We start from the raw sequence: 26,809 nt of genomic DNA on the forward strand, positions 1-26,809 counted from the left end.
GGAAGTCTGGGGGCGGTGCGTGCGGCGCCGGAAGTCTCTGGGGGCGGCGCGAGCTGTGTTCTGCTTGTTGCTCCGGGGCTGGAGAGGCGGGCCGGCTGTGGAGTTCAGGTGTGTCCCTGAGGTGTGGCAGAGGTGGGCGGGCGGCCGAGGCGGGCTGCAGCCACGTGTGTCCCTGAGGTGTGGCGGAGGCGGGCGGGCATTGCTCAGCGGGTTCCTGCGGGGCGGCCAAGACCGCGGGTGTGCGTGGGGGTGCTCAGGTGTGTGTGCGGGACAGGGGGCGCTCAGGTGTGTGTGCAGGGGAGGGGGGCGCTCAGATGTGTGTGCGGGGCAAGGGGGCGCTCATCTGTGTGTGTGCAGGGCAGGGGGCGCTCAGGTGTGTGTGTGTGGGCAGGGGAGGGGGCGCTCAGGTGTGTGTGTGTGCGAGGGAGGGGGCGCTCAGGTGTGGGGAGGCAGGGGGGCTCAGGTGTGTGTATGCAGGGCAGGGGGGCTCAGGTGTGTGTATGCAGGGCAGGGGGCGTTCAGGTGTGTGTGGGGGCAGGGGCGCTCAGGTGTGTATGCGGGGCAGGGGCCGCTCAGGGGTGTGGGGGGGGCAGGGGGCGCTCAGGGGTGTGGGGGGGGGCCGGGGGGCTCAGGTGTGTGTGTGCAGGGCAGGGGGCGTTCAGGTGTGTGTGCAGGGCGAGCGGCGGATGAGGGTGGCCCTGGTGACGGAAGTGCCACTAGGGACTCTCCTAGCCATAATGTCCTGCTCATCCACTTGGTGCTGTGGCCCATGCGTCTCTGTTTCACACCGCTGACGTGGCATTTCCTCCACCCGGCTTGTGCTGGAGCCGCCCCCAGGCAGTGGCAGGGGGCCTCGCGGGGAGGTGGCGCGGCTTGGGACCCCAAAGAAATTACTACCACGTGGGAAATAGCCCACCTGAGGCCATCTGCATGCAGCCACTGCCAGACCAGGGTCGTTCAGAACAAAGCCTGGGAGGGGCTCACTCCGTGGTGACCGGCAGAGCGCCTCCTCCCTTACAGACTGGTGGTTTCCGTGGTGAGAAGCGGGCAGGGAGGGGCTTGGGTCCCCGCCGCAGCTGGGCTACTGCTAAAGGTCCTGTGAGATTGTGTGAGCTGGAGGGCGTTTGGGGGAGGCTGAGCTGCTGATGGCGGGACTCTTCAGAGTGAAGCAGTTCAAGCAGGGCAGGGCGGTCAAGGCAGGCTACAAGGAGAGACCTGGGGGCCAGCTTGTCATGTAGGTGAGCGGTCAGCGTGGATCCAAGGCTTTGTCCTTGCTCCAGCACCACCCGCTCACCAAAGGATGGACTCAAACGTGCAGGAGGCAAAAGGAAGCAGAAAGGGGAGTGTTTATGAATACTGGGTCTCTATTAATACTGGAGGCAGCTGTTCAGTTCCTTTATAGCTGGCATGCAAAGGAGGCACAGTCTAAATACAGCAATGCAGGGAAGAGTTGGTGGGCATGGGGTTTGCTGAGCAGGTAAGTTAGGGGAAGGTGGTTCCATAGTTGAAACTGTTAGGAAGTTACAAATTAGCCTGTGTGTGATTGAGGGTCTAGAACTAAAGTTTCTTTGAAAAGGAACCTCTGGCTGGGGCTGGGGCTCACTAGGCTAATCCTCTAGTCCCAGTCGGGGCGCCGGATTCTGTCCTGGTTGCCCCTCTTCCAGGCCAGCTCTCTGCTGTGGCCTGGGAAGGCAGTGGAGGATGGCCCAAGTGCTTGGGCCCTGCACCCACATGGGAGACCAGGAGGAAGCTCCTGGCTTCAGATTGGTGCTGCACACTGGCTGTAGCGACCATTTGGGGGGGTGAACCAACGGCAAAAGGGAAACCTTTCTCTCTGTCTCTCTCTCACTGTCTAACTCTGCCTGTCCAAAAAAAAAAAGAAAGAAAGAAAGAAAAGGAACCTCACAGGCGGGAGGTGCTGTGGAGCCAGCATCCCATATGGACACTGGTTCGAGTCCTGGGTCCAGGCTGCTCCATTTACGATCCAGCTCCCTGTAATGCACCTGGGAAAACAGTGGAAGATGGCTCAGATCCTTGGGCCCCTGCACCCACGTGGTAGACCTGGAAAAAGCTCCTGGATCCTGGCTGTTGGGACCGTTTGGGAAGTGAACCAGCAGAGAGAAGATCTCTCTGTTTCTCCTTTTGTTTCTCTGTAACTCTGCCTTTCAAATAAATAAATCTTTATAAAAGGAAAAGAAGGGGCTGGTGCTGTGGTGTAGTAGGTAAAGCCTCTGCCTGCAGTGCCGGCATCCCACATGAGGAGTCTCAGCTGCTCCACTGACGATCCAGCTCTCTGCTATGCCTGGGAAAGCAGTGGAGGATGGCCCAAGTGCTTGGATCCTGCACCCACATGGGGGACCCGGAAGAAGCTCCCAGCTTCTGATAAGCCCAGCTCTGGCCCTTGCAGCTATTTGGAGAGTGAACCAGTGGATGGAAGACATCTCTGTCTATCTTTGTGTCTGCCTCTCTGTAACTCTGCTTTTCAAAAAAGTGAATAAATCTTTAAAAAGGAAAAGAAAAGGGATGTCACAGCCTTGGAGGCCACCTTAGAAGCAGCCCAGCACTTTACACTGGGGAGTCCTGCCCATATGCCAAAGGCTCCGTGTAGCTGGGCTCAGCCTTCCCCTAAGGGGACGGGGTCTGTCAGACACCAGGTGGGCTGCCCTGTCTGATAACACTAGGTGATAAAACCTTGGGAGAAATTCTACCTAATTCACACTCAGCACATCCTTTGTCCAGGAAGAGGGAGGACAGGGCCACTCCTTCAGCAACCCCATTCTGAGTGTAAACTGGGCACCCTCTCAGCTCCTGTGCGTTCTGACAGACGCCCCACTGCATCACAGCTTGCTGCCTTGCTCGCCACTCCTCTGTCTCACGTCTGAGTTCCTTTCTTGTGTGAAAACAGGAATCTGCCCACTCATCTCCACCGAGCGAGTTTGTCATCTTTTTTCTTAGCCCCCTGTGCGGCTGGGGACGAGGCCCTGGCATCATGGCTGTGCTGTGCTTACGCCAAGCTAAGCTCCTGGGAAAGCACACCACTGGTGCACTGCTGTCAACTAGATGTCCGGGTGTGTCAGAGCTGTTGTTGCTGGGAAGCGCTAACTTAGGCACCTGTTCCCAGCCAAAAGGGGTGTTCCACCTAGGCATGGGGTATATTTAAGGGTTTAAGAAATTTGGTTCAGGTCAGGGCTGGTTTTTTTCCAAGTGTTTTGAGCAACAAGCTAGATACATTTGTAAAATCAAAGCTCTGGGAGCTAACATTTCTGCGATGAAAGAGTGTGCGGGCCCGCCGCACCAGTCGAACGGAACCTGAAGGAGGGAGTGGGAGTGAAAAGAGGGACAAGGGCGCAGAGAATGGAGCCAAGACAAAGAGCTGATCAAGGCTCGTTTAGAGTCTCAGTGGTATTTATACATAACCAGCTGCAGAACAAAGAAGCACCAAAGATAACAAAATATGTAAGCAACTTATCGGGGCCTCCTGCAGCATAGATAATGTTAACAGAGTGTTCTTGAGTAACGTGCTCCTTCAGGATGGGAGTATGTGACTTTCTTATCCCAGGAATTCCACAGCCCTAGATTAGCCTTGACCTGTCCAAAGGCTGCCTACGAAAGGGATCACTGAGAGGTAATCTCATGGACAAAAGACCAAAGAAAGCAAAGGGCTTCAGGAGGAGAAGTACATGCAGGCTTGACAGAGCCCCAATCCTTTGTCTTTCTCTGCTTTTCCACCCTAAGTTAGCAAGGCAGTTTGGGGGGCCACCCTATTATCTTGGGCCTGCAGGGATTAACAAGTTGTAACTGCAAGGTAAGATGGTTTTAGGGTAGAGGAACTAGTAAATAACAACCTGGAGGTAATTTTCAGGAGTCTAAGGTATGCGACCAGGCTTCTATGGCAGGTGGGGAAAGGGTTTGTAAAGTCTGCACTGGTTTGCTTAGACCCAGCTGGCCCTCTGATAACGAGCAGGAGGGGGGTCTCTAACTGGCTCCTTAATGGCAAGCAAGGAGGGGGAGGGGGGTCTGTAACATTCCCTCCAACTGGCCCTTTAATTGCCAGGAGAGAATTTGTAACAGTAACAGATGCTAGCCAGAAAGAACAAGGTCTGGGACAAGTTCCTGTAGTGACCAGCAGCATGGAAGATAGCAGTTAGAAAAATGCTCAAGGGACCTAAAAACCAGGCTGGGTTATGATGACAGTCTGGGGGAAGGACGCATGAGTGATTGCAGTGAGCCTGCGCCGCGCTGGCTGTAGAAAAGAGGCAGGACGGCCTTAACGTGTGGTGGTTGGCACTGTAAGCAGACTTCCATGCCTGCTGATTGAATGGAGGTCTCAGCATACACTTAGGAAGGCAGAGCAGGTTTTGTGTAGCTTGGCCTAAAGCTGTTAAAAGATTTATTACTTATTTGAAAGGCAGAGTGACAGAGAGGGAGAGAGTGAGATCTTCCATCTGCTGGTTCACTCCTCAAATGGCTGCAACAGCTGTGGCTGAACCAGGCCAGGAGCCTGGAACTCCTTCCCAGTCTCCCATATGGGTGCAGGAACCCAAGTACTTGGGCCATCTTTGGCTGCTTTCCCAGGTGCCTTAGCAGAGAGGGAGCTGGAGCAGAAGTGGAGCAGCTGTGACTCTTAACAGAGACTCACGTGGGACGCTGGTGTTGCAGGCAGTGGCTCAGCCTGTGCCGCTCTGCTAAGGCCCTCTTCACATTCCAGCTACTATTCCTGAGACTGGTGCTCTTTGTTTGCCTAAGAATTTCAGGAGCCTGACCTCCCACCACTACCCTTTATCCTTTGAAAGTCACCCTCAGTCCGGCATTGTGGTACACTGGGTTCCATCCATATTACTGCTGGTTTGATTCCTGACTGCTCCACTTCTGATCCAGCTCCCTGCGATGGCCGGGGAAAGCAGTGGAGGATGACCCAAGTGCGTGGGCCCCTGCACCTACGTGGGAGTCCAGGATGGAGTTCCAGGCTCCTGGCCTAACCCTGGCCGTGCAGCCACTGGGTGGTAAACCAGCCAGATGAAAGAACTCCGTCTCTCTTTGTGTATCTGCCTCTGTCGCTCCCCCTCTTCGTGGAGGAACGACACTAAGCCCTGCCTAGGCTTCATATCCGAGTCACGGCACCATTATGTCGCTCCCCCTCTTCGTGGAGGAACGACACAGGACCCTGCGCTGTTCTTTCGTCTGCTCGGCCCTCCCCGGGTTTGCTGCTGGTTCTTCCCGGGTTGGCTACTATCCCTTCCACCTCCGTGGAAGGGCGGTTCCCCCTGGCCGCTTTCCCCACTTCCACAGGGGAGCGGCACACCGCCGGCCGGCTTTCTCGGGGACTGCACAGGTGTTCCTTCAGCTAGATGTTCCCCTTAGATGTTCCTGGTGCATGCCGTCTCTCTCCTCCTTTATAGTCCTCCTCCGCCAATCCCAACTCGGCTGCCCACACGCCGAGTACGCTGCTCTCCAATCAGGAGCAAGTCCTACAGTTTATTGGTTGAACTGGAGGCAGCTGTGCGGAAGCTGTTTACTTCTCTCCCAGCGCCATATTGTGGGAGAGCAGATGCATAGAATAAGTCTTAATTCCAGTAACTCAGTCCAGTCCGGGCTGCTCCCCACATGCCTCTCTCTCTAACTTTGCCTTTCAAATAAATAAAATAAATCTTAAAAAAAAAATAAGTCCTGTCTTGCAATTTGTGGCAAGAGTCATTTGGGACCACAGGGCCCACCTTCCTTTGGGCGACCCCTGTGAAAGCCTCAGGGTCTCCTTCTCTGGTGCCATAGTGGCAGGTGTGTTCTGGCAACACCCGCACAGCCAGGGCTCCATCCAGGCCTCCCGTGTTGGGGCGGGAACCCGAATACTTGAACCATCGTCCTCTGCCTTCTCAGGCGCATCAGGAGCTGGATTGGAAGTGAAGGAGGGATATGGGACGCAGGCATCCCTGGCAGTGACTTACCCTGCTTTGCTGTGGTGCCTGCCAGGACAACTTGCAGCTGTGTGTGTGGGTCACAAAACAGTCAGGACTCTGGTTTTTCCATGCGGACACAGTGCAGGATGAGGTGAACTCAGGGGCCCTGTAGTCTACCCCTTCCCTGGCTCCTACAGTCTCACATGCCTGTGCCTTTGTATTGTGTCCCAAGCTGACCGGAGTGGGTGGCGTTACCTGTAAGGGCTATGATTTTGTGAAACATGTATGTGGTATTGATCGCTGTTTCCTGGCATACAACTTCCAAAATCTTGTATCTTCCGAGTGATGACTCTTCATCTGTTGGGCAGGCATTTAGTACAGCAGTTAGGATGTGGCTTGGGATGCCTATATTCCACAAGGGAACGGCTCTGTTTCTGTTTCCAGCTTCTTGGTAATGCACATACATACCAGGAGGCAGCAGTGACAGCTCAGATACTTGTTCCCTGCTACCCACATGGGAGACCTGGATGGATTCCAGTCTCCCGGCTTTAGCCTGACCCGGTCTTGGCTGTTGTACACATCTGGGGAGTGAACCGTTGTTTGTAAGATCTTTATCTCTTTTTTTTTTTTTCTCTGCCCTTCAAATAAGATGAAAATAAATATGCCTTCTTTTAAATGTCTCTTTATGCTGGCGAGCCAGTCGCTGACTGGCAGTCATGGTGAGTCTCAAAGCCAGGCACTCTGATATGGGATACAGGTACCCCAAGCAGTGCCTTTGCTGCTGTGCCAAAGGCCCACCCTCCCTGTTCCGTGTTTGGATGCTGGTGAGCCAGCCTGCTGAGCTGTTTTCCGGGTAGTGTGGAGCCTCTAGAACTCCCTCTGATGCACTGCTTCTTCAGGGGTGACACTGCCTGGGCTGGGGCCAGGGCGTCTGCTTCTGTGTTTCTGCCAGTGGGAATGGCTTGGTGGGCCAGCTGCTGTGTGACGCTGGGACATTTTCAGCCACAGTAGGTGCTGAGTCCAGGTGCATGCCACGTCCCTGAACAGTGCCTGCACCACATTTGGGACAGGAGCACACATGGCTGAATCAACTTCCTGGGCTCTACCAGGTACTGCACAAGACGCGCTGTCCCAACCCCGTTCTCGGATCTGTTGGCTTCCCCGCGGCCCCAGACTCACGCTCCCTGTCTGAGGAATTCCATCTGGCAGCGTCTCCACCGGGGATATAGGATGGTTGTGGATTCTAGATGTTTTCTTGCCCCGTTAAGGGGTGGTGGTGGAACACAGGCTCGTTCCAGCTATAGTTGCTCCTCTAACTGCCATTCTTCACTTCCAGCTGAGCCTCTGCTGCAGGAGGGCACTGGGGAGTGAACCAGCAGATAGAAAACATCCATCTCTGACCCTCTGCCTTTCAAAGAAAAAAGGGGGCCGCCCCATTGCGTAGTGGATAGAGCAGCTGCCTGTGATACCAGCATGCCCTATGGGTGCTGGTTCTGGCTTTGGCTGCCCCACTTCCCATCTGGCTCCCTGCTGATGTGCCCAGGAAAGCAGTGGAAAATGAACCAAATGCTCGGGCCCCTGCTACCCACATGGGAGACCTGGAAGAAGCTCCTGGCATCGCCTGGCCCAGTCTTGGCGGTTGTGGCCATCTGGGGAGTAAACCAGTGGGTGGAAGATCTCTTGTCTCTCCCTCTTTCTGCCTGTAATCCTTTAAAATAAATAAATAAATCTTGAGAAGAAGAAAGCTGCATCAGGCTGGTCAAGGCGGGCACTAGTGCCCAGGGTTACCTATGGCTTTGAGCAAAGGTGTCACAGAGCCCCCATAGACCCTACCGGCCACTCTGGGGTCTCCCTGCAGCAGGCCTCTGCCCTTGCATGTTTCTTTGGGATCCTGCCAGCTGTGCCAGTTGTTCTGTCTAACCAAACCTGCAGCTTGAGAGGCCACACAAGTAATGGCATGGGAGTTCCCACAGGAGAGCCCAAACATTCTGAGATGGTAGAGGCGTGCAAAGAAGGCAGCACTAAGTACCAGGTACTCGGTCTGCAGCAATGCAGGGGCCGCTCAGAGAGCAGCACACTATGGAGATGGGCCATGAGGGGCTCCCCTTGGGCACTGTTGTGGTACCGTTGGGGCATGTGTTTTGTGAAAGGACTTAAGGCGTTGTCTCAGGGATAAGGACACTTTCTTTACCTGTTTTGGGCAACAAACCAAACACTTGATCAGTGCCTGTGAATGTTCAAGATAATTGCGATGTTGGCTAGGACCCAGAAAGAAAGTGGGGGACCTTGGAACCCTTACAAATGAACGTCTCTTCTGCCTTGCCCTGGCTCCCTAGGATGCACCCATGCTCTACCACAGACATGTGTTCCAGTGTTACTATTTCTGTTTTATTTGAAAGGCAGAGTTTAGAGAGAGAGAGACAAACAGAGAGAGAGGTCTTCCATCCGCTGGTTCACTCCCCAAATGTTCACAATGGCTAGGGCTGGGCCAGGCTGGAGCCAGGAGCCAGGAGCTTCTTCCAGGTTTCCTGTATGGTTGCAGGGACGCAAGCAATTGGGCCATTCTCCACTGCTGGTGACTGTCGCTCCCCCATTCGCGAAGAAACAACACTAAACCCTGTGCTGTTCTTTTGTCTGCTCGGCTCTTTCCCAGGTTAGCTGCCGGTCCCTCACTCGCGGAGGAACGACGCTGTCCTGGGTTAGCCTCCACGGAGGTGGAGGGGCGGCACCCCCTGCCGCTTTCCCCGCTACCGCGGAGGAGCAGCACACCGCCGGCCGGCTCTCTCGGGGGCTGCTCAGATGTTCCTCAGGTGTTCCTGGTGCATGTTGTCTCTCTCCTCCTTTATAGTCCTCTTCCACCAATCCATGCTCTGCTGCCCATACGCCGAGCACGCTGCCCTCCTCCAATCAGGAGCAGGATCAGCTCCTGCGGCTTATCAGTCAAACTGATGAGGCAGCTGCGTAGAGGTTGTTTGCTCCCTCTCAGCACCATATTGTGGGAGAGCAGATGCATAGAATAAGTCTTAATTCCAGTAACTTAGTCTAGTCTCAGTTGCTCCCCACAGGTGACTATATGGGATTTTAGGTGTCGCAGGCAGCGACTTAACCCACTGCGCCACAGCAGCAGCCTCTCCTTGCTGTTTCTGAATAGCTTGTTTAGAGGAATGTCCTATCACTCATTTCAGGCCGACAGAAAGAGGACAGCCTTTCCTGGCTCGGCAGCCCCTGTAATCGTGTGCTGCCCCTAAGCCTGCGGCTCGTGCGCCTCCACTCGCCGCTGGACGGTAAGGTCCCTCCTTGGACCCGACTCTACCCGGGGTTTGCCTCTGCTCTCTGGGTGTCGCTGAAACATCTGTGAGGAGCAAGTGACATCCCAGGGTGGATGCAGGTTGAGCACAGGTGCTTGTCACAATTTCATGAGAGTGTCTAGTCTCCGAAGTCAGACTCCTTTGAAGCAATAAACTGGTCCCTGCCAGGTGAGATTACCTCAAGGGGCCTGCCAGGGTCAGGGAACTGTGTTGCAGGTCAGACGAGTAGAGCAGAGCCGTCCATCCCTCCGGCAGACGCTTTGCCCACTACTCCTGACGTCCTCATGGGAAACAGAATGGGATCCTCCCGCTCCAAAGCGTGGCAGCACACCGCTCCGTCAGGGACTCCGGCCAGCTCTAAAGCGTGGCAGCACACCCCTCCGTCAGGGACCCCGGCCAGCTACATGCTCACCCACTGTGGGTCACACGCTTGTGCGTTTCTGAGCTCCTGGGTATATTACACCAGGAGTAATGTAGAGCTCCAGTGGCCGCAGTGGGGATCGTTTGAACTTCCGAAGCTTGCTTTCCTCAGAAATAAGTTAGGAGAGCTTGGCTGTGTGGTCCAGCCTTCAGAATGGGATGCGTTTTTCAAGTGGTATCTGGAAGCTTCAAGCCGTGCTCAGCACGCAGAGGTTGCCTCCCTGCAAGGCACCATCTCCCAGCTTGCTGATGCAAACAGACAACTCAGAAAGGACATCAAGGACTTGGAAGCCAAGGTTCACTGCTCCCTGGAACGTCCTCCTCCCTCCTCGTGCACCACCTCTGCTTCGGAACCTTCCGATGACATGGCTAAACCCAAAGCCTCCTGTGTCCCCTGGACTAAAGATGAGCTCCGAACCATCGTCAGGGCCTTCCCAAAAGTCACTGAAGATCCTCAACGATTTGCTGATGAGTTCAGCGTCATAATCCGGGTCTATCAGCCCGATGTCACTCATCTCCTCCAGCTAGTCCGCATGCTTGTTGACGAAAGTCAAGCCAAGCACTGGATGGCTAAAGCTAACTGGGCCCACCTGGAGCTGAATAGCCAGCAGCAGACACCCCAGTCCCCGTCCCAGGCTCAAAGTCTGGCCAGGAGTCTCCATAGAGCTATCTTGGAGGCATTCCCTAAACGTGCAGATTGGAATAAGATTTATGCTTGTGTCCAAGAACCCAATGAGCCAGTTTATCAATACTACATTCGATTCGAGCTTGTCTTTAAGGAAAACTCTGCATTGCCTGTGAGTTCTGTTTCTTACAGCCCACTCTTTAACTCTGCATTTGTGGGTAACCTAACCCCAGAGCTGTCCCTGCTTGTTAAAAGATCTTCCATGGAATGGCTAACCATGTCCACTGAGTGTCTGGTAGGTCAGGTCAGTAAGTTAGCCCGCTCCCTGGAGTACACCAATGCACAGAAGTCTGCCGATACCCTCAGTCACTTGCTGCAGCAGCTGAAAGCTCCCCAGAGGGTTCCTCCTGGCCTCTGCCATTACTGTAAAAAACCAGGCCACTGGAAGAAAGATTGCTACAAGCTGAAGAGAGCTAAGCAGGCCCTCCCTCAAAACCCTCAATTTTGGGTAATGGATGTGTTTTCTGAGTCGGGGCCCCGGGGCATCACGGGAGCTCCTGTCAGTCCTAGGCTGTCGTGGGTCGAGAGCTCAGATTCAGAATGAGGCCCTGGCTGTCCTTGTGGACCTGGGAGCCACACTCCAGTGCCCAGCCCAGTGCCTTCCACCAGCCCTCACCTTGGAGCACAAATAGTGGTATGTACCCCTTTATCACATCCTGTGTCCTCATGGGAACCCCTCCTTTCTGCTTGGTGTTCAGCACCTATCTTTCTCCTAAAAGGAAGAAATAATTTTGGAATCTGACAAACCAGATTGAGTTGACTCAATTCTAGAAGCTCCTCACTCTCCTAGTTCCCACATTTGACTACAGAATGAGAAGGCTCTCTCGGCTTTCAACCCATTGCTGACTGTCAAACCTACAAGATCTCGTTGTCCCAAATGCCAGTCCTACCATGCCCTGATCCTGCCAGGAGAGAGACCTAATGGCTGTGGGTGCTGTTGGATCGAAGACCTCAGTGGTGACCTCCGACACGTCACCTCAGCCCTCACCTGCAGCGAATTCCCACTGGTGGTGACCTACACAGTGCCTGTTTCAGTGATTTGTCCACGAGGTCAGGCACGCCTTCTCCTTCACTAGGGACAGCCAGCAGGTGCCTGGACGCTTGATGCCTTTGCCTTCATCAGGGACGGTCGGCAGGAGCCTGAACGCTCGGCATCTTTGACTTCTCCAAGGACAGCCAGCAGGCGCCTGGACTCCCAGTGCCTTTGACTTCTCCAGGGACGGCCAGCAGGTGCCTGGACTCTCGGTGCCTTTGACTTCTCCAGGGACGGCCAGCAGGCACCTGGACGCTCAGCATCTTTGACTTCTCCAGGGACGGCCAGCAGGTGCCTGGACTCTCGGTGCCTTTGACTTCTCCAGGGACGGCCAGCAGGCACCTGGACGCTCAGCATCTTTGACTTCTCCAGGGACGGCCAGCAGGTGCCTGGACTCTCGGTGCCTTTGACTTCTCCAGGGATGGCCAGCAGGCGATTGGATGCTCGGTGCCTTTGACTTCTCCAGGGACGGACAGCAGGAGCCTGGACTCCCGGTGCCTTTGACTTCTCCAGGGACGGCCAGCAGGTGCCTGGACGCTCGGCATCTTTGACTTCTCCAGGGACGGCCAGCAGGCACCTGGACGCTCAGCATCTTTGACTTCTCCAGGGACGGCCAGCAGGTGCCTGGACTCTCGGTGCCTTTGACTTCTCCAGGGATGGCCAGCAGGCGATTGGATGCTCGGTGCCTTTGACTTCTCCAGGGACGGACAGCAGGAGCCTGGACTCCCGGTGCCTTTGACTTCTCCAGGGACGGCCAGCAGGTGCCTGGACGCTCGGCATCTTTGACTTCTCCAGGGACGGGCAGCAAGCGCCTGGACGCTTGGTGCCTTTGACTTCTCCAGGGACGGCCAGCAGGTGCCTGGACTCCCGGTGCCTTTGACTTCTCCAGGGACTGGCAGCAGGTGCTTGGACGCTTGGCACCTTTGACTTTTCCAGGGACGGGCAGCAGGTACCTGGACGCTTGGCACCTTTCACTTCACCAGGGACGGCCAGCAGGTGCCTGGACTCCCGGTGCCTTTGACTTCTCCAGTGATGGCCAGCAGTCGATTGGACGCTCACTGCCTTTGACTTCTCCAGGTACGGCCAGCAGGTGCCTGGACTCCTGGTGCCTTTGACTTCTCCAGGGACGGCCAGCAGGTGCCTGGACTCCCAGTGCCTTTGACTTCTCCAGTGATGGCCAGCAGGTTCCTGGACGCTTGGTGCCTTTGACTCCTCCAGTGATGGCCAGCAGGCACCTGGACGCTTGGTGCCTTTGATTTCTTCAGGGACGGCCAGCAGGCGCCTGGACGCTTGGTGCCTTTGACTTCTCGAGGAACGGCCAGCAGATGCCTGGACTCCTGGTGCCTTTGACTTCTCCAGGGACGGCCAGCAGTCGATTGGACGCTCGGTGCCTTTGACTTCTCCAGGGATGGCCAGCAGATGCCTGGACTCCCGGTGCCTTTGACTTCTCCGGGGATGGCCAGCAGTCGATTGGACGCTCGGTGCCTTTGACTTCTCCGGGGATGGCCAGCAGATGCCTGGACTCCTGGTGCCTTTGACTTCTCCAGGGACGGCCAGCAGTCGATTGGACGCTCGGTGCCTTTAACTTCTCCAGGGATGGCCAGCAGATGCCTGGACTCCCGGTGCCTTTGACTTCTCCGGGGATGGCCAGCAGGAGCCTGGACTCCTGGTGCCTTTGACTTCTCCAGGGACGGCCAGCAGTCGATTGGACGCTTGGTGCCTTTGATTTCTCCAGGGACGGCCAGCAGGCGCCTGGACGCTCGGTGCCTTTAACTTCTCCAGGGATGGCCAGCAGGTGCCTGGATGCTTGGCACCTTTGACTTCTCCAGGGACGGCCAGCAGGTGCCTGGATTCCCAGTGCCTTTGACTTCTCCAGGGACGGCCAGCAGGTGCCTGGACTCCCGGTGCCTTTGACTTCTCCAGGGACGGCCAGCAGGCGCCTGGACGCTCGGTGCCTTTAACTTCTCCAGGGATGGCCAGCAGGTGCCTGGATGCTTGGCACCTTTGACTTCTCCAGGGACGGCCAGCAGGTGCCTGGACTCCCGGTGCCTTTGACTTCTCCAGGGACGGCCAGCAGGTGCCTGGACTCCCGGTGCCTTTGACTTCTCCAGGGATGGCCAGCAGGCGATTGGACGCTCGGTGTTTTGACTTCTCCAGGGACGGCCAGCAGGTGCCTGGATTCCCGGTGCCTTTGACTTCTCCAGGGATGGCCAGCAGGTGCCTGGACTCCCAGTGCCTTTGACTTCTCCAGGTACGGCCAGCAGGTGCCTGGACTCCTGGTGCCTTTGACTTCTCCAGGGACGGCCAGCAGGTGCCTGGACTCCCGGTGCCTTTGACTTCTCCAGTGATGGCCAGCAGGTGCCTGGACGCTTGGTGCCTTTGACTCCTCCAGTGATGGCCAGCAGGCACCTGGACGCTTGGTGCCTTTGATTTCTTCAGGGACGGCCAGCAGGCGCCTGGACGCTTGGTGCCTTTGACTTCTTGAGGAACGGCCAGCAGATGCCTGGACTCCTGGTGCCTTTGACTTCTCCAGGGACGGCCAGCAGTCGATTGGACGCTTGGCACCTTTGACTTCTCCAGGGACGGCCAGCAGGAGCCTGGACTCCCGGTGCCTTTGACTTCTCCAGGGACAGCCAGCAGTCGATTGGACGCTCGGTGCCTTTGACTTCTCCAGGGATGGCCAGCAGTCGATTGGACGCTCGGTGCCTTTGACTTCTCCAGGGACGGCCAGCAGGAGCCTGGACTCCCGGTGCCTTTGACTTCTCCAGGGACAGCCAGCAGTCGATTGGACGCTCGGTGCCTTTGACTTCTCCAGGGATGGCCAGCAGGAGCCTGGACTCCCGGTGCCTTTGACTTCTCCGGGGATGGCCAGCAGGAGCCTGGACTCCCGGTGCCTTTGACTTCTCCGGGGATGGCCAGCAGGAGCCTGGACTCCCGGTGCCTTTGACTTCTCCAGGGACGGCCAGCAGTCGATTGGACGCTCAGTGCCTTTGACTTCTCCAGGGATGGCCAGCAGGCACCTGGACGCTCAGTGCCTTTGACTTCTCCAGGGACGGCCAGCAGGAGCCTGGACTCCCGGTGCCTTTGACTTCTCCAGGGACGGCCAGCAGTCGATTGGACGCTTGGTGCCTTTGACTTCTCCAGGGACGGCCAGCAGGCGCCTGGACGCTCGGTGCCTTTAACTTCTCCAGGGACGGCCAGCAGGTGCCTGGATGCTTGGCACCTTTGACTTCTCCAGGGACGGCCAGCAGGTGCCTGGATTCCCAGTGCCTTTGACTTCTCCAGGGACGGCCAGCAGGTGCCTGGACTCCCGGTGCCTTTGACTTCTCCAGGGATGGCCAGCAGGCGATTGGACGCTCGGTGTTTTGACTTCTCCAGGGACGGCCAGCAGGTGCCTGGACTCCCGGTGCCTTTGACTTCTCCAGGGACGGCCGCTCCAGCACTTCATTGTGAAGGCAAACCTAGACGATGTTACCTTGCTTCCAGGTTTCCATTTCTGCAGGCGTGGGTGAGCTGCTCTGCTCCCTCACAGACTGGATATGAGGACAGTGTACACATTTTTTTTTTTTTTTACAGGCAGAGTGGACAGAGAGAGAGAGAGAGAGAAAGGTCTTCCTTTGCCGTTGGTTCACCCTCCAATGGCTGGTGCACTGCGCTGATCCGAAGGCAGGAGCCAGGTACTTATCCTGGTCTCCCATGGGGTGCAGGGCCCAAGCACCTGGGCCATCCTCCACTGCACTCCCGGGCCACAGCAGAGAGCTGGCCTGGAAGAGGGGCAACTGACAGAATCCGGCGCCCTGACCGGGACTAGAACCTGGTGTGCCGGTGCTGCAAGTTGGAGGATTAGCCTCGTGAGCTGCGGCACTGGCCGACAGTATACACATTTTAAGAAGCTTTGCTGCCCAATGCCATAATTTTTCTAAGGAAAAGTTACTTGAAAGCCCAAGTAAGATATATTGGGCACAAAGTTTCAGAGAGCAGACTACACTTAGACCCAGCTTGGTGCAAGGTGTTGGGCGATTTTTAAAACCCTGAACTCTGCACCACTTTGTCTGCCTCTGGCGCAAGCCTCCTGCTAGAGTCCACCAAAGCTGGCGTCCCTGTTTGGGAAGCTGTTGAAGATGTGGCTTTTGACAAGGTAAAAAGGAGTTACTAGAGCTGCAGCTGCAGGATGCTCTGAGTGTAAACTCCCTTTTCCCCTCGGTTATGAAATGTATGGCAAGCATAGGAGTCTGTACTCAAAAGCATGGAGGTCACGTCGTCCCACAGAGTATGACAGCCAGCAGCTGGGTTGGGTGCTCGTGGGTGGTGTCCTCTGAGGCTGTCCCAGTTGCTGTCCTGTTGGTCAGATCCACTGAAGAAAGTCCTGGGATGTCCTTTGCCATCTTTGCTCGCACATCTGCCTGCTGGCCCCTCCTCCTCTGGGATCCTTCTGTTAGCTGTTCCCGTGCAGCTGTCTCCTCAGTCTTCCCTTCCTGGCTCTCCCTCCAGGGGATGCCACACAGCTTGTGACCCTTGAAGGCTCCACAGGGCTCTTCCCTAGGCAGTGCTGAGTTTCCTGGTTCTCAGGTGTCTGGGTCCTGCTCTGTCCACCTCCTTTGATGCTGTACCCAGCAGGCAGAGCTGTGGCCCTTGCTGGAGCTGCCACCCTGCCAGGGTTAGGCTGCTGCCGCTCTGGGGTCCTAGGGACTCAGCAGTGTTGTGGAGACAAGGGTTTCATCCCTTCCAGTGGAGATACGATATGAACCTCATGTAAAACCCTTAGTACAGCTATCTGCTGCCCTGGCCATTTCACAACTGGACTCTGGAGGTGGAATACTCTCCTGCTGCCAGTCTCTGCAAAGAACACTGCCCATGGTGGGGCAGCACCGTGGCAGATCAGGTAAAGCCACTGCCTGCAGTGCCAGCATCCCATATGGGCGCCGGTTCGAGACCCAGCTGTTCCACTTCCGATCCAGCTCTCTGCTATGGCCTGGGAAAGCAGTAGAGGATGGCCCAAGACCTTGGGCCCCTGTACCCGCGTGGGAGACCCAGAAGAAGCTCCTGGTTCCTGGCTTCAGGCTTCAGATTGGCACAGCTCCAGCAGTTGCAGCCATTTGGGGAGTGAACCAGCAGATGGAAGACCTCTCTCTCTGCCTCTCCTTCTTCCCTCTCTCTGTAACTCTTTCAAGTAAATAAATAAATCTTAAAAAAAAAAAAAGTCCCACTGATCACAGCTGCCATGGCCCAGCTGGAAATGTTTGCAAGTCTTAAAACAGCTACTAAAGATGTACAGAGTTGGACACGTGCAAGATGCTCACTCAGTGAGAAGAGTGGGTCCTTTCCAGGGTGCTGAGTTCTGAGCTCCCATTCTGGAAGCTCAGGGGCACGTGCTTGCCTCTCCCAGCTCTGATGAAGGCCCCGCGATGGCCCTAGTGTGCGAGATGCAGGGGCAGTGTCGGGCTTGCTGCTCACAGCCTGCTCTCAAGCCACGCTCCCTCAGACAGCATTTCTCCCACCGCAGGTGGGGCTCGGACGCTGGCTGGACGTCTTCCGGTTCAGCTCAGCTCTGCCACTGTCCACCTGCAGGGCGAGGGCTTGGTCCCCAGGGCTCCCCTGTGCTTCCACGCGGGTCACAGTCCCAGGTTTCCCTGTGCTCTGACGGTGGGGCTGTAAGTGGGGTTCCACAACCCCTTCCTTGGGTTTGTTAGTTTGCTCCGGCGGCTCGGTAACTCAGAGACACATTTCCTTTCCTTGCCTGGCTTACCAGAAAGGAGGTTACGAAGAGTGGGGTTGGGGTCACTTAGGGAGAGGGCGGGGGAGCACCTATGTCCTCTCCAGCCCTCTCTCCACTGCTGACCTTGTGGGCTTTGGGAGGCCTCCTCCTCAGGCCTGGTGGGCAGGGCGGGGCACAGGGCGGGGCAGCCTCCTCAGTTCTCCTGGGCCTCTGCAGAATCTCTTGCTCCTGAAATGGGTGTTGTGGGCCACTGTCAGATGAGGGGTCGGTCCTCATGGCCAGTTCCAAAACAGGAAGGTGGGGCAAGAGCAGGAGGAGCTAGAGCAAAGTCTGAACTCCCCAACGCTAGTCTAGTCTCTTAGGACATGACAAGGGTTACTGGGCCATGAACCAGGTGCCATGGATGCAACCCAGAAGGGACACATGCATGTCTATCATGTCACACCTCTTACAGGTCACCACACTGGGGACCAGGTCTCCAGCAGAGGAACCCTTGGGGGGCAAACTTCCAAACCCTGACTCTGGCTTCCTGTCCTGGCCCCCCGAGCTCATGGCCTTCTCACTGCACAAAGGCATTCACAACTTGCGAACCTCAGCTCATTCAGAGTCCAACGTCTCATCTGATACTCAAGGCAAATGTCTTCCGGCTATGATCCAGGTTACCCCCTATAATAAGGGGGTCCTAAGCCCTCAGCAGAGCAGACTTTGAACACTGCTGCCCACTCGGTGCCTGGCTGACATTGCTGCTGGTTGCTCTACATTTCTGGGGTTCCTGCTGCAGCTCCTCTCATGGCTGCACCAGGCATTGTCCAGGAAGACTGGCAGCTCCGTCCCTGAGGAAGACTTCTGTCTCCCAGGGTTTTTTTTTTGAAATCGTGATGGGAGTTGTCATGACGCCATAACTTTTTGCATTCTGCACACTGGCGAAACCTGCGTTGTGTGGTTGAGAAGCAGCAGTGTGAGCCACGCCTGTGCCCCTGTGGACCACGCTGGGTCAGCTGTGAAGTGCTGCCAGGGCTCACCCTTTGCACTCTGGACTGGCAGGGTGAGCCATGTGCGCCAGGGTGCAGAGAGCAGGGCTCTAAGGCACCCCCTCCCCACTGCTGCCAAGGCAGATGGGCCTGTGAGGTGGCCCTGGCTCTCTCCCACATGCCTCCTCTCATCAGTGCTGATCTTTGCCTAGGCAGGGTGCAGATTGTCCAGGTCCTGCTCTGTTTCCTTTTGCTCTCAACCTGAGCATTAGCAATTAAGTCACAAAAGTGCAGCTGAATGCTTTGCAGTTCAGAGGTGTTTTCCACCAGTTTTTCTCCCTCCCTCCCTCCCTCCCTCCCTCCCTCCCTTCCTTCCTTCCTTCTTTCCTTTCTTTTGACAGGCAGAGTGAACAGTGAGAGAGAGAGAGAGAGAGAGAGAGAGAGAGACAGAAAGGTCTTCCTTTTCCGTTGGTTCACCCCTCAGTGGCCACTGCGGCTGGCGCACCGCGCTGATCCGAAGCCAGGAGCCAGGTGATTCTGGTCTCCCATGCGGGTGCAGGGCCCAAGCACTTGGGCCATCCTCCACTGCCCTCCCGGGCCACAGCAGAGAGCTGGACTGGAAGAGGAGCAACTGGGATAGAATCCGGCACCCCGACTGGGACTAGAACCCCTGAGGTGCCGGCGCCACAGGCGGAGGATTAGCCTATTGAGCCGCGGCGCCGTCCTCCACCAGTTTTTCTATAAAGCCCTAGGGCTTAGACATTTCAGTCTTTGCTGCTGGGGCTGGCGCTGTGGCATAGTGGATAAAAGCCAAATGGGTGCCAGTTCGAGTCCCAGCTGCTCCACTTCCAATCCAGCTCTCTGCTATGGCCAGGGAAAGTAGTGAAGATGGCCCAAGTCCTTGGGCCCCTGCACTCATGTGGGAGACCCAGAAGAAGCTGCTGGCTCCTAGCTTCAGATCGACAGAGTCTTTGCTACTGCATAACAAGGGTGGCCTTTAATCCTGGCAGAATCATCCCCTTCTGGGAAGTGACTGATGCTCCACACAGGCCTTTCCCAGACTGCTCCTCTATGCTCTGCCCACCTCTGCCCTCTGCCCATACCCTACTTGGTCTGTTTTGTGTTACTGTAACAGAATAGCTGAGGGCAGGGTAACAGCGGATGTGGCCCAGGCCCTGGAGACTGCACAGGGCTGGCAGACAGCTCTGCAGTGGTGGAGTGGTCATATGGCAAGGCTTGCTACAGCAGCCCATGCCTGGGGACTTCCTTCCACCAGGCCCCACCTCTTTTTTTTCTACTTTTTTTTTTATTATTATTTTAAGATCTGTTATTTATTTGAGAGGAACAGTTAGGTGGGGGGAGAGAAAGAGCAGTCTTCCAAATGCTGGTTCACTCCCCAGATGGCTGCAACAGCCAGTGCTGTGCCAAGCCAAAGCCAGGAGCCTGGAACTTCTTCCAGGTCCCCCACATGAGTGCAAGAGCCCAAGGACTTAGGCCATCTTCTGCTGGTTTCCCAGGCACAGTAGCAGGGAGCTGGATCGGAAGCAGAGCAGCTGGGACTCTAACCGGTGCCCATATGGGATGCTGGCCCTGCAGGCAGTTTTACCCACTACACCACGGCACCAGCCTCTAAGGCCCCCACCCGCCAAGGTTCTGCCAGCCCAGTACTGCCACACTGGGGACCACTGAAACCATATCCAAAGCATAGCCGACAGGGCTGCTGGACGTGACGTGACTTTCTTGGCAGAAGCAGCGTTTCCTTATAAGGTAAAACCACCTGTCTGCCTTTCTAGCCTTGGCCAGCTCTTCTGAACAGGCCTCTGAACTTCATGACCCTCACTGTGTCCTTGTGAATTCTGAGCTTTCTGGTGTTGCCATTTTTTTTTTTTTTTGGACAGTCAGAGTGGACAGTGAGAGAGACAGAGAGAAAGGTCTTCCTTTTCCGTTGGTTCAGCCCCCAATAGCCGCTGCGGTCAGCGCATTGCGCTGATCCAAAGCCAGGAGCCAGATGCTTCTCCTGGTCTCCCATGCGGGTGCAGGGCCCAAGCACTTGGGCCATCCTCCACTGCATTCCCAGGCTACAGCAGAGAGCTGGCCTGGAAGAGGAGCAACTGGGACAGAATCCGGCGCCCCGACCGGGACTAGAACCCGGGGTGCCGGCACCGCCATTTTGAATCTTGCTGTACCCCACTGAGCTGACTGATCCAGTTCTGTCAGGGCATGGCCTGGCTCTCTTGGCAGGCTGACCAGGGCTGGAGGTCACAGCTGCTCTGGGACAGAAACCTCAAGACCACGTTAGGGGAAAATACAACAAAGCCATTTTTCTGACGGGGACGTCTTGCCCACCCAAGTGAGCCTTGGGCACACGCAGGCCCTGTCAGGCTGGCCTTGCCAAGCAGCTCCTGCTCTGTGTCTTCTCTAGAACTTGATGTTAGTGTTTGCAAGCACAGACTTCAGAGACGCTTGTCATGGAAGGAGAAAATAAAGCTAATTAGAAGCAACTCAAAGGACATAAACTAAAAGTCTTCCACAAGTAGTATTAGGAAGCAGCTTTCACATCTGAGGTGGTCTCGGCAATCCCACAGCAGGGCCTTCTGGTGGGTCTTGAGTTCCTGGGCTTGGCAGGAGGCTGGGCGTTGTAGTGTGAAAGCTGCAAGATCTGCTTCTGTCTGCAAGTCTGAGCCACTGACTGCTGTGCACACATTTTTACCCAGATTTGCTCATCAGGCTGATGGAAAGTCTTATGAACATTTCAAGCATAGATGTTAAGCGTAAGTGAATAGGACTATCAGTAGGATAAGAGTTTCTAGATGAACTTTTCAATAATTATGTTTTATTTTATATACATATATATATGTATATGTACTTAAAAATAGTTTCAAAAATCTTTTTGGTAAGTTGTAACCTTAAAGTGAAATCAAGTATTCCCATTAAATGCCTCAATCATTTCTTTTTTTAAAATATTTATTTATTTAATTGAAAGAGTTACACAGAGAGAGGAGGAGAGGCAAAGAGAGAGAGAGAGAGAGAGATCTTCCATCCGATGGCTGCAACGGCTGGAGATCCACCAATCAGGAGCCAGGAGCCAGGAGCTTCTTCCAGGTCTCCCATGTGGGTGCAGGGGCCCAAGGACCTGGGCCATCTTCCACTGCATTCCCAGGCCACAGTAGAGAGCTGGATTGGAAGTGGAGCAGCGGGGTCTCGAACCAGCACCCATAAGGGATGCCGGCGCTACAGGCCAGGGTGTTAACCCGCTACGCCACAGTGTCGGGCTCTCAATCATTTCTAAGTAAGTTAAAACACTGAAACATTAATAAGCTTAAGTTTATATATACTGGCATCTGTTTTTATGTGGTTTATTTGGGCCTGTTAAATGCGAAAATTGGTGGCCGCTTACATGAAACAATTCACAGTGCTTCTAGTCAGGTTCCGAGCACTAGTAGTTAGGACTGAGCCATGTGATTGAACCACTGGAAACAGCTGTGTGCAGGCAGTGAGACGTGTGTCATGGGCAGAGCTGTGCGGACACATTTTGTTTGGACGGGTTGGTCATACAAGTTTGTGGAAATACTGCATGGTCAAGGCTGACTGGAGATTAAATCAGCTGTACTGGTGCGCTGATGCAGAAATAGAATTTGTATTTTTCCCTTTATTGGTCTTCTTTCATTTCTTTTTATTTTTTGGTCTTTTATGTTAAAATGCCAGTTTTCTTACAGTATTGGTCAAGGACGTAAATGGGTTTTGTTTTGTTTTCCTCTCAAGTAATGGGCCTGGGGAACAAAACACATTTTATCGAGATTTTTTTCTTGTGCTTTGTGCTGTCCTGTGCTATGTCTTTGATCACTTAGGTAGAGTGAATCTTTTCAGTATTTACAGCTAAGTCAAGTCCCTCTGCTTCAATGAGTGACTGTTTTTCCTTGGTGGACTTGATCTTTTCATTTAGATGTCTTCAACTTTCTTGACATTTTTGGCTAATGTCCCTAAGTCAAATTCTATATTAAGTCTTTCTGACCTTGACCTAACCCTGGCATGTTCCAGAAGACTTCTGGAACACCCACAAAGGACATTCTAAACCACTGGGGCTCTCTTGGTATGTAAATTAATTTATGGGAAGCATTGTGAAATAAATGGTGCTAAACATTCTTTGAGCTATATTTGTATGAAAATGTTATTACTATGTTTCCCAACAATTGTATGAAATTCCTAAAAACGGATATTAGCCACAACTTTGGTCATGTTAAATTGCTCTATGCCATGGGGCCGGTGCTGTGGCTCAGTGGGTTAACGCCCTGGCCTGAAGCACCAGCATCCCATATGGGCGCCGATTCTAGTCCCGGCTGCTCCTCTTCCAATCTGACTCTCTGCTATGGCCTGGGATAGCAGTAGAGGATGGCCCAAGTCCTTGGGCCCCTGCACCCATGTGGGAGTCCCAGAAGAAGCTCCTGGCACAGCTCCGGCCGTTGCGGCCCTCTGGGGAGTGAACCAGTGGATGGAAGACCTCTCTCTCTGTCTCTACTTCTCTCTGTAACTCAGCCTGTCAAATAAATAAAATAAATCTTAAAAAAAAAAAAAAGCATGTGTGTGCTGCCAAAGTGAGCACACTACTTCTCCTTTTAAAAAAAATTTGCTGTATGCCATAGAAATAATCAGATTTCCCTGTCAATTTTTCTATAATTATAATGAACTTTTGTCAGATCTTTAATTGTGAGCATTCAAGTCATTGTTCAGTTACTTTGTTTATTTTTTTAAAGATTATTTATTTTACTTGAAAGAGTTACACAGAGAGAGAAGGAGAGGCAGAGAGAGAGAGAGAGAAATCTTCTATCGCTGTTTCACTCCCCAATAGGCCACAGCAGCCGGAGCTGAGCCGATCTGAAGCCAGGAGCCAGGAGCCAGGAGCCAGGTGCTTCTTCTAGGTCTCCCATGCGGGTGCAGGGACCCAAGGACTTGGGCCATCTTCTACTGCTTTCCCAGGCCATAGCAGAGAGCTGGATCGGAAGTGGAGCAGCTGGAACCCACACCAGTACCCCATGGGATGGCAGCACTGCAGGCGGTGGCCCTACCCACTACTCCACAGTGCTGGCCCCTTCAGTTACTTTAATCCCATCCTTTTCTGGACGTTTTTTTTCTGCAAGCAATGATAATTGTGAAAGTGTTGAGACTTCAAGGAGATGGATAGGTGGGATGAAGTGCAGGTTTCTGACAACTCTTTGAGATTATAGCATTGGACAGGGTAAGAATTGAGAGTCCTAATGGAAAAATCTGACTCGTGAGACTCCTAACCTACACGTCAAACAGAAGCTGACTACATGAGACTGGTGAAGAATTGTGGGTTTTTATATTTTTTTTTTTTTTTTTTTTTTTTTTTTTTTTTTTTTTTTATTTTTGACAGGCAGAGTGGACAGTGAGAGAGAGACAGAGAGGGAAAGGTCTTCCTTTGCCGTTGGTTCACCCTCCAATGGCCGCCGCTGCAGCCGGCGCACCGCGCTGATCCGATGGCAGGAGCCAGGATCCAGGTGCTTTTCCTGGTCTCCCATGGGGTGCAGGGCCCAAGCACCTGGGCCATCCTCCACTGCACTCCCTGGCCATAGCAGAGAGCTGGCCTGGAAGAGGGGCAACCGGGACAGAATCCGGCGCCCCAACCGGGACTAGAACCCGGTGTGCCGGCGCCGCAAGGTGGAGGATTAGCCTATTGAGCCACGGCGCCGGCTCTGGGTTTTTATATTTTTTAAAAAAAATTTATATTCTTGGTCCTTTTAATCTTGGGTTTTCCATATTTAAGGGTTTTCTTTTTCTTTTAAGTGGTCTGTAGCATATAACAAGTTGGTAAAACAGACCTTTTTGAAAAATAATGTAAACATTTGCTTTTTCTCCCCACCTAGTGTCTCCGGAATTCAGAACTATTGATGATGGGCATTCTTGTTTTCATGGAAGCATAATTATTCGCATAAACTGTACATGAAGCTGTGTGCAGTGGAAGCACAGGTGTGCAGGGTCTCAGGCTCCTGCTGGGATGTTGTTTGCTGATGCACACAGGGCTGGTACCGTCTGAAGCCTGTTTTGGCTTCCTGGCAACGGAGAGGTTTGACAGTCCAGCCTGAGAGCCCTTATCCAAAGTTTCAGCCAGAGTCTATGTGGCTGATTGCCATTCTTGCTGAACTTTTGTAAACAAACAGCCTAGATTGGATGTGGCTAAGCCCATTTTGCTAACAAATTATTCTTACTCTGATTATTTTTAGTAGAAATGCAAGTGGCTTGTAAAGAGAAAGATTATGTGTGAAGGAGAAATATAGCACACCTGTTACTAGAGGGTATCTCAGTTCACTGCTTTCAGGTTTTTATTGCGTGCCTGGAGACTGGACTGAATCCTGAATTCTTCCATCTCCAGCTGTGGACAGGAGCTGCTCAGTTCCTGAAGCGTTGTAAGCTGAAGCTGGACATCGTGGGGTAAATTCCAAAGAAGTCTCATGCCTGCTGTGTGGGCCACAGTGTCCAGGCGAGCCACCCAGTGCCACAGCCCGAACACTGGAACCGCACACCAGGATGGACAGCTTTCCCAGGACACTGCCAGGAGGCTGGACTCCAACTTCTTAGCTGTTCCTTGGATATGACTACCTTTTCCATTGGCAGGAAAATCCCACCGCCAGTCACTCTTGCAGGCTGACGAAATGTTGGCTGTTCTGGCCAGACCCGTCTTTACGTGGCCTAAGAGGGTCTTTGGCTCACCTGGTGGGAAGCTTTGTTTGTGAAGACATGCAGACCACTTGCTTTCACTCCGTACCCTACCCTAAGCTAGCTCTAGGTGGCTGAGCAGGGAGAAGACTGGGCCGTGGCTGAAGCTTGTCACAGATGGGTGAATACACTGGGCCTTGTAGAGGCTCATTGCAAGCGTCAGTGGACAGGCTGCCTGGTTAGAGCAGGTGGACTTCACCTCTGGCTCGTGGGTGCCCTGGCTATGGAGCACACTCCAAAGTCTGTCGTCTCCCTGGTACAGTGTATTCTCAAGCCTACAGTTGTCCATCAAATGTCTGATGGCTTCTCATCATCTGGGACAGAAACTGAAACCGTGTGATGACAAGGGTGCGTGACCGAGGGAGGACACCCAGAATGATGGCACCTGCTGTGCCAATGCCATTATGTTTTGGTCACATCTCACCTGGGCAAGAGCCTGACCAAAAGGGGGGAACTTTTAAACATTACAGGGTGGGGTGGCGGGGTGGGGGGGGGCCTTGCTCTGGACTAAGCCACTGCTTTCACTCGGCCTAACCAGAGTGGAATTGCTCATGCTAAATGCGGCAGATCCCAGAGCATGCTTCTTCTGAAAACAGGAGACTGCAGGCTGTCTGGGTCGGCATAAGGAAGTCCTCGCTGCTGCACCTGATGCTGACCAGAACCTGTTTCCTGCTGTTTGCCCTGCTCACAGTGGACTGTCTGCTGCCACCCACTGGGAACTGACGTCAGGGTAGGCTGGTGAGTGCCATACCAATGCCAGTGAAGTCCTGTTACGCTGTGAAGTTGACTGAGAGGGAGCGACTGTTGCGTCTGGCATCCTGAGGCGGCCCTACCCGGATGTTAAGCAGAGTGTAACCTATTCTTGAAGCATGTAGACAGTAAGGCAGGCTCATGCCAACCTCCCCATGTGGTGGAGCAGGACACCCTGACATATTTTTAAATTTATTTATTTGAAAGTCAGAATTAGAGGGGAGAGAGAGGGAGAGGAAGGGAGGTCCTTCTGCTGGTTCACTCTCCAGCTGGCCCCAACGGCCAGAGCTGCACTGATCCGGAGCCAGGAGCTTCTTCCGGGTCTCCCACGTGGGTGCAGGGGCCCAAGGACTTGGGCCATCTTCCCTTGCCTTCCCAGGCCATAGCAGAGAGCTGGATAGTAAGTGGACTTGAACCGGCACCCATAAGGGATGGTGGCACTGCAGGCAGTGGCTTTACCCACCATGCCGCAGCGCTGGCACCCCACCTCCCGAAGTATTTTTGGTCCAGATTGGGTGTTTCTAGATTCAAAAATAAAGCCAACTGAGATCTGCAAAACAAGGCTGGTTGTAATTTTATTTAAGATTTATTTATTTATTTATTTGAAAGGTAGAGTTAGAGAGGCACAGAGATGTTTTCCATCCACTCGCTGGTTCACTCCCTAATGTCTGCAATGGCTGCAGTGGGGCCAATCTGGAGCCAGGAGCCTGGAGCTTCTTCGGGGTCTCCCGCATGGGTGCAGGGGCCCAAGCACTTGGGCCATCCTCTACTGCTTTCCCAGGCCATAGCAGAGAGCTGGATCAGAAGAGGAGCAGCCAGGACTCAAACCAGCACCCATATAAGATGCTGGCACCGCAGGCAGCAGCTTTACCTGCTACACCACAGCGCCGGCTCCCCTGTAATTTTACTTTTTACTTACTGGGAACTGCCCTGTGCAAGCCACCTGCAAGTACAGCAGTCCCAGAGCTCATGCCGCTGTACCCACGTGTCAGAGGGAGCAAAGATGCCATGGGGAAAAGGAGAGGAAGGCAGCCTTGTGAGGCACCAGGAGTCCTGGGCAGCCGCTGGGAAAACCGCACCCTCGGGCTCAGCCTGAGGAGCCGGGGGAGGGGCTGCGTGCTGCCTGCTCACCAGGCGGCGGCTCCTGCGCACGGCTGAAGTCCGCTCTCTGCACCTCCCGCGCCCAGGGCTGTGGGTCCGCGTCCTCAGTGGGCAGGTGGGCTGGTTTCTCAAAAACTTGGGGCCTCATCTGGATTCTGTGCTTGTGTAAAAGAAAACACCCAATAATAATAATAAAAAA

At 54.3% G+C, this 26,809-nt stretch overlaps 1 long non-coding RNA gene across 1 annotated transcript; it reads left to right on the top strand.

Moving 5' to 3' along the window:
• On the top strand, positions 1-26,067 carry LOC103346516 (uncharacterized). The gene is made up of 3 exons (XR_016234982.1): positions 1-108; positions 9,080-9,178; positions 24,416-26,067. It is a non-coding gene; the product is annotated as an uncharacterized LOC103346516 (long non-coding RNA).
• The last annotated feature ends 742 nt before the right edge of the window (positions 26,068-26,809 follow it).

The sequence above is a fragment of the Oryctolagus cuniculus genome, chromosome 6 (assembly GCF_051225735.1).
Source record: "Oryctolagus cuniculus isolate XC-2025 breed Fujian yellow rabbit chromosome 6, ASM5122573v1, whole genome shotgun sequence".
Lineage (NCBI taxonomy): Eukaryota > Metazoa > Chordata > Mammalia > Lagomorpha > Leporidae > Oryctolagus > Oryctolagus cuniculus.